This window comes from Neomonachus schauinslandi, chromosome 10 (assembly GCF_002201575.2).
Source record: "Neomonachus schauinslandi chromosome 10, ASM220157v2, whole genome shotgun sequence".
Lineage (NCBI taxonomy): Eukaryota > Metazoa > Chordata > Mammalia > Carnivora > Phocidae > Neomonachus > Neomonachus schauinslandi.
In genome coordinates, this window is record NC_058412.1 from 5,582,528 (window position 1) to 5,590,531 (window position 8,004).

The window sequence follows — 8,004 nt, forward strand, 5'->3', positions numbered from 1 at the left end:
AGGCTGGATCCCAAATATGGGGCCAGGGAAGGACCACGGCATGAGATGCCAAGCACCTCTCTTCGAGTCCGGACCAAGTGACCAACCATGCAGTGCTAAAGTTGAGCTGACTGTCACCTCTCTGGAACCCAGCTGCACCACGTGTCAAAATGGAAGGGTTTATTTAGATCATCGATAAGATCCCCAGCAAATGCAAGAGCTGATGATTTGACATTTGTGCAGCTTTGTGTGCACCACCCAGGAGGAGGCTGGAGTCTGTGGCCAGAGTGCCACCCTGCAACTGAGACAGATACTGCTCAAGAACAGGGTGCTGGAGACTGACTGAAGAATAAGTAGAGGTTGCAAGGGCTTTATTATTCCAATGAGGTAAGAGTTGGCTTGGGAGTTGGCAACTGAAAAGTGGAGAGATAGGAATTTGAGCTTCTGCTTTATTGAACTCAGAAGAGCCACAGGAGAAAAAGCAAAGCTGTCCCTGGCAGGACAAAAAGCTGGCTAATGGCCTGCTGTTCAAACCTCAGGGTTTGGGAGAAGCGTGGCTGGGGAGAGGAACCACGTCCCTGATGGCTCCTCACACACAATGGCCACCCTCTGAGAAATACCAAATGGAAGTCCAGGGGAGCCGCCATGTGTCCTGATAACCACAACATGATTACAGCTTTGGAAACACAATTAGAATGGGTGTCTTGGGGGTGGGTGGAACCTGCATCCGAGGGAGTGCAGATGTGCAATTATGTTCCATTTGGATAACCCGAAAGTGTGCTGCACAAGTTAACATTCACCTTGGTGACATTGCACAGCCATGTGTTCATTATTTTCTAAAAACATGGTCAGACCAATGGAGCATATCTGCTCTTTGGGGGCCTGTACAATCCAGAATGCAGACAGAGAAGACTAACCTCTTATCTGTGACTCTTTATGGATGCATCAAAGATCTATTCTGGTTCCTAATAAGTTGAACCAAGTAAAAGTTTGGTTAAACTGGATCTCACTGGCACTTTAGGCCACAAAATCTGGGATTTTTGCAAATAGGCTGAGTAAGACCAAATAAAGATCAGTATTTCTAACCTCAGAATCAGTGACTACTTTGTCAAAAAATCGTGTATGGAGGGCGGGGGTGGGGGTGGAGGGGCGTGGTGGGCGTCATCCCTGGATTGCTGTGCTCTGCCCCTCAGCACCACATACTTCTTGTCCTGCTTCAGATTGCCTTGTCCTGCACGTGGGACAACCCAACCCAGTGTCCCGTGTGACCCAAGAGGGACCTGAGAAAAGAAAACCAAATACCTGTCTCTTGGTCACAGAGCATTTCAGAAAGACAACGTCACATGAAGATGCTGGAAATCGTAGGAAGAATGGGGACATGGACCGGGAAAGCAGAGTTCAAATCCCCACTGTTTCACAGCAGCCTGGCCTTAGAGAAGCACGTGAACCTGCCGGCCCTCCGTGCCCAAAGTATCAGAGAGAGGTATGGACACTATCCCCTGGGGCTTGGGCAGCATGAGTGTGACGGTGCGCGTGAGTGTCCCCAGCACGCTCACCTCCTCTGCCGAGAGCCTGATGTGCTACCCCAAGAGGGTCTGAGCTCCTCCGGCCCTCGCCTGCCCAGCCGTCTTCTGAGGTGTCTCCGCCAGGGGACCTCCAGAACTCTGCAGTGTTCAGTCCACGTGTGATAAATGGGAGAGAGGGCCCAAGGGGGAAGTGCTGGGACGGGGGCTGATGGTGGGGTGTAGTCTTGTCAACACTCAGCAAGTAGCCCTCTCTCAAAGCACATACGCAGTTCTCAGTGATAAACAGGGCTTGGGATAATAATGGCAAACTGGGGTCATAATGACGCTTCTCCCACTAAAGGGTTTAAGATTAGGAAAGAGTCTTAAATCAGCCTGGCCTGGACCCCAAAGGGAACTCCCTGCCCTGAGGGGGACCATGGAATCAGAAAAGCTTAATTTTTCTGCTGTCCTTGTAGGGCTGGGCCCAGCTTGCTATCCCCTCAGGGCGTGTGGGGGGAGGGTTGGGGAACAGGCAGGCCCAGGCTCCTGGGGCCATGCTGGCTGCCTCGCCCCATGGGTGGGGACACAGCAGGAAGGTCAGGTGCGGGGTTCTCCTACCTGGGTCAGTAGTGGTCCACAAGGCAGTAGCCAGGAATAAGAGCAAAGGTAAAGACGTGAAGTAAGAGATCAAGAGATGAGAAGCCGTGGGGGGATCAGCAGAGATGGTTTGGAGGAATTCTAATGTACGTATAGAAACCACTGTAATTCCAATGAATGGGTTCATTCACTACACTGGGGACTCAGCAGAAGTCTGGAACTCTGCTGGGTGAGACACAAGGAGACAAGGCACAGAGACGCAGAAGTGTGCTCCTGGAGATCATGGGTCACTGGAAAGGCTCAGGACAGAATTCCAGGACTGCCTAAAGCAAAACCAGTCAAACCTCATTAGTTCACCACTCTGCAAAAAATGAAGACAGGTGCCTGATTCACACAAGCGCCCCGAAATCTGCAGTAGATAAAGCTTTTTTTTTTTTTTTCCTTACTGCTGGAACACTTCTGCATTTCTTCTAAATTTGCCTGTGATTTTCAAGTGTGGGAACCAGTTTCAAGTCTAGCATAGAATTCAGTATTAGAAACACGTGTGACCCAGGCTGCTTCCAGCTGCTCACCCCACAACCCCCTGGAAGACCCCTGGAGGGTCTCCTTAGGAAATCAGTGGGCCAGGACTGGCGAGGCATTGCCCCGTCTTGGTTTTAAAAGTACGTGCTTCGTGAGGGCCTTCTCACATCTCCCAAAGAGCTCCAAAATGGCAGATTAAGCGAAATTTTTGTTTTGTACCAACAATTCTACTTTTCAAAGTTTTGGAAACCTGAATATTTCCAGCTAAATTAGAAATATGTTGAATCCAATGGAAGTGTGGGATGACAGGGTGTAAGTGACCTGGCAAAATAATTTAACCCATTTGCAATACCCGCCAAAGATAAAACATTCTCAAATTATTGCCTGAGATCTGCTGGAATCAATGTTTCTGACAGTCACAAGCAATTTATCAAAAACTCTTCAGGAATCTTTTCTTTGGCTGTATTTTATTTTCCATCCCCTAAGTGATGAGCAGATATTGATTAAGATAGAATGGTCCACACACATGATCCCAGATTTTTTAAGTTTTTAGCAAGTGTCAAAACAAAGAGTAACATGAACAGTTCTGTAGGAAATGTGTTCCCACTGTTACTTTCATACACTTTCAGTTATTAAAAATATAAAATAAAAACAGTTGGTCTTCTTGAGTGACTCTAGTTCTGAACTTACATAATTTTCTAATCCTGTTAAGAAGAATTTTCGAACTGAAATATGTCAATATACATTTCCAGATGCATGTAGGACTCTACGTTAATTAAATTACCAGTTCAATAAACAAATATTGGCAAGCCCCAGGGGATTGGCACTGAGCTGGGTGCTAAGACAACTCTCCTTGCCAGACAGGACAGAGGGTACGGTTTCCAAGGAAGGATAATTGAACAATTTGCGTGGCCTGAGCTACCTGACTCAACTGTTCTGGACGCAGTACCAACAGCTCTCGTGAAGCAATGCTGGAGAAAGGTAGTCATAATTCCAGACGGAAGACAGGACTTAGCCCGGCCACCCCTGCTTCCTCGGCCAGTCGCAGACCCTGGGGCCGAAGCCTTCCCTGCTATGGTTGTGCCATTGAGCGATGGCACTGGAAGATCGTACTGTAACAAAGCTTTTCCAGAATCTACCATCCTTTTTTTATTAAAAACTGAGCTTTATCTGTAGGACTTTATAACCTTGAGAAACAAACACATCACGTTAGCCCTTTCCTCAAGAGATCAAAAAGTACGTATTTCTGATCTTTGTATGTCTGTTTCCATCTAAAACAAGCAAAAGGAAAATGTTACGATGAAATGAACTGAGAAGGAGCAGAGCAACTGGCAAATGTGAAGTAGAAATAATCCCTGGGTGAGATTCTGAACGTCTGAACCCAGGCAGCCGCTCAGGAGTGGACAATACACGGGCGGAGGTGATGGGGTCATGAGGGTGGAGCTCTCTCGATGGCATGAGTGCCCTTATAAGTAGAGACACAGAGAGCTTGCGTCCTCTCTCTCCCTGTCACAGGAGGAAACCGTGCAAAGGTGGTCATCTGCAAGCCAAGAAGACAGACAGCCTTCAACAGAAATCAGATCTGTCATCACCCTGATCATGGACTTCTAGCCTCCAGCACTGTGAGAAGTAAGTGTCTGCTGTTGAAGCCCCCAGCCTGCAGGATTATGTTACAGGGGCACGAGCAGATGAAGAACGGACTGGGCAGTGGGGATCACCATGAGCAGAGTACACTGAAGGGCTCGGTGGGAGGCGGTCGAGCAAATCTACAGGATTCCTTTGGGACTTTTCCTCTCAGCATTCAGGGGGAGTGACCATAAGGCACAGGGGACAAGCAGAGGCACTTGCAGTGTCAAGCGGAGCACATCTGACGTCTGGGGTTTGGATCACAAGGAGAGGTGAATGATTCAGGAAGCCCTGGAGGTAGGAGGGGCCCAGCACCAGGCTGGGAAGTCACCTCGTAAGAGGGCAGGAGATGGCAGGTCTTGGATGTCTGGAAAGGAAGAAGTCCTAAAGTACGCACAGGAGCGCCCAGAGAAGCCTCTGTTTGGCTCCCTGATTCATTCAGCAAATAGCGTGCCAGTCCCCTGAAAGATGTGGCAAATGTGGGGTGAGGACAAGAGCAGAAAACCATCATCTAGAGGCATGGTAGAGAAGCAAAGGGCTCACAGAGTCCAGAGACAGAAAACCGAGGCAGTTGGGAAGACAGTTGGAGCCTTTAAATAATGTTTGAAGCTCTTTAATTTAAACATGAATCTCTCCCCACGCCTTTCCCTCAAATCTTCTGGGAGCACAGAAGGAATGACCGTAGGAGCAGAGATGCCCCCTCATTGAGTACTGAGCATGCCCTGAATCTCTCTCCACACTGAACCCTCCCAGCCAGCCCACAGGGGAGGTGCTGGTACCATCCCTTCTTTCCCAGTGAGGGAGCTGAGGATGAGCAAGATTCAGAAATCTGACTGGCTTCAGGGTCAACAGAGACAAAGCAATGAAATCCAAACTTCCCAGAGCCCCAACTCTAACCTCCATTAACACCTTTTGTGCTATTAGGAGTTCTCACGCCCCTGGAAGAACCCACAGGTGGACCTCAGGAACCCAGCTGTGTTTCACTCGGGCCACGTAGCCACAGAGCTGTGCCCCTGAGGCCATGCCCATCACTGAGACGTAGGTCTGAGGTCTGCAGAGGGTCCTTCTACCCTGTGGATTTGTGCCACTCGGTTCAGCAGTGATACAGCGCAAGAAACAGCCATACCCACTTGGCCCGCCAGATTAGGGCCTATAGACTAGAGGCCCTCTGGCGTACAAATGTGTTTTGGCCAGTGCTGTATTTTATTTAAATATTAAACGTGAACATTTCTAGGCAGGATATGTGCTCTCTTGTTCCATCCCCACCATCTTGCCCCCAGCAGCTCCCCACATTCCAGCTACTGTCTGCCTACTGAAGGCACTTGAGCAGACTGCCCCTGATTAAATTAACGCTGACCTATTCATAATCATTTTATTATGTACTTAATGTAATTCATCAGTCCGGTTTTTATGGCTGAATATTATTCCATATAGATATATATTTGGAATATATATATTTATATATATATTTATCCATTCATCAGTTGATGGACACTTGGGCTCTTTCCATAATTTGAGATATTATGTAGATATCTGTAGATAATGCTGCTGTAAGCATTAGGGTGCATGTACCCCTTTGAATTAGTATCTTTGTATCCTTTGGGTAAATACCCAGTAGTACAATTACTGGATCATAGGGTAGCTCTATTTTTAACTTTTTGAGGACCCTCCATACTGTCTTCCACAGGGGCCGCACCAGCTTGCATTACTACCAACAGTGCACGAGGGCTCCCCTTCTCCAAATCCTCACCAACACCTGTTATTTCTTTTGTTATTGATTTTAGTCATTCTGGCAGGTGTGAGGTGCTATCTCACTGCAGTTTTGATTTGCATTTCCCTGATGATCAGTGATGTTGGGCATCTTTTCATATATCTGTTGGCCATCTGTATGTCTTCTTTAAAAATATGGAATGCTTCATGAATTTTCGTGTCATCCTTGTGCAGGGGCCATGCTAATCACTGTATTGTTCCAATTTTAGTATATGTGCTGCCAAAGCAAGCACCAGACTAATTGTTTAAAACACTTCAGAGATCTGGAGACAAAAGGTTTGTTTATCCCCTACAACTGGTTTCTGCTGCGATGAGCAAACCGTATACTATCTGGGATTCGTGGACAATGTGGGGAAGGGAGATGATAAAGCACTTAAGACCTCCCTTTACTTCTAGCTGTGTTCTGATACCAGGAAAGGATCTGGAAGCAAAAGAGCAGAATCAAAACCAGCTCTATCTTCTGGGGACAAGGGGTGGCATTACTCAAGTGTCTGGCATGCTGCTAGAAGCGGGCAGTCTGGGGCCCTCCCAGCAAGGCCTGGGAGGCGCCGCACGAGAGCACATGCTCACCGAGGGCAGAGCAAGGCCGTGCTAGGTGGTGGCGGAGTGGGTGCTGCAGTCAGGCCTCTGGGGAACCACAGTCCACACTCGCACCACCGATGCACCCAGGTCTAGTCCGATTGCTGCAATTCAGCACAGCTCTCCACTGCCTCCAGCAAAGCCAGGCCAAAGCGTGTCTCCAGGTGCAGGCATGTCTGAGAAGTTTACCACAGGTCCCCTTCTCGTGTCTGCCCGGCATAACGCAGCTCTGTGTACAGGGGGATAATGGAAGTGACTCCACTGAACACAGTTGCTTGGAAGACCAAGACTTCAAGCGCGGGGCTCTCGGCCAAGTGCAGACTGGCCTTGTGTGCAGTTTGCTTATGCTTTTAAGCCCGGTGCTTTGGGGGGTAGCTGCAAAGAGGTGGGGTCAGGGTCCCTAGAGTTCACTGTGGGGGAAGCACATGGCCATGAGGAGACGTGCTACTGTGGACTGGTCACAGAGCTCCCAATCAGGGGCAGTTTATTCCACAGACACACCCTATGAATCATTACCTTGTGGTTCAAAATGCCGGGCTTTATAGGTGGAGGTTGGTAGAAGGCGGAGCTGTGTATCTTTGTGCATTTATTCAGGCAATAATGATTTATTGGTCGTTAGTACCTGAATTAGAATTACACAGTCCCCCAGGCTCCTCTCAAGGCTACTTTCTTCCTGAATTGTTTCCTGACTCCTCCAACCACTCATATCCTCAAAAATCAGCACCTTTACTGGGGCACGATCATTGCCAAAATGCCTGCTGTCAGGGGAACCCGCCTCCTGTGACTCACGCCTTTGTATCATCTCTCCCCAGGAAGTCTGCAGGACTTGCTGACTTGCTTCTGGTGAATCGAACATGGAGAAGGGAGGAGATGGCACATTGAAGATAAAGTTATGAAAAGACTGGGTTTCACCTTCCAGCTTGCACCCCCACCCTCAGAAACATGCTCCAGGAGAAGCAAGCTACCGTGTCGTGAACAGCAGTATGGGGAGGCCCGCATGGCAAAGAACTGCCATCTCTGGTCATGAGACCTGAGGCCTGTCCACAACCACAAGAGTGTGCTTGAGCCTTGAGACAGTAACAGCCTTGTCCTTGTCCTCAGAGACCCCGAGCCAGGCTCACCCAGCCAAGTCTCTCCCAGAGTCCTGACCGCATAAACCGTGAGGCAACAAATGTTTGGGGCTTTCAGGCATCAGGTTTGGGGGTCGTTCGTTACATAGCAATGGATAACTCATACAGATTTCTAGATGAATAATGCCAAGTAACTGGGTTGTCCCACTTTACAGTGTAAAAATGTGTGCCAGGCGTGACATTCAACTCTGCACCGGCTCAGAGGTCCAGGATCCCTCCCTCCCTGGCACCCCTGACACAACCTTCCCCTTCACACTGGCTGTGCTTGTCCCCGCCACCCTGCTGGTGCCGAGGCC

General features: G+C 48.8%; 1 non-coding gene across 1 annotated transcript; it reads right to left on the reverse strand.

The window, feature by feature from the left end:
* Positions 1 to 6,128: 6,128 nt before the first annotated feature.
* Positions 6,129 to 6,232, reverse strand: LOC123326050. The gene has a single exon (XR_006540840.1). It is a non-coding gene; the product is annotated as a U6 spliceosomal RNA (small nuclear RNA).
* Positions 6,233 to 8,004: the final 1,772 nt, after the last annotated feature.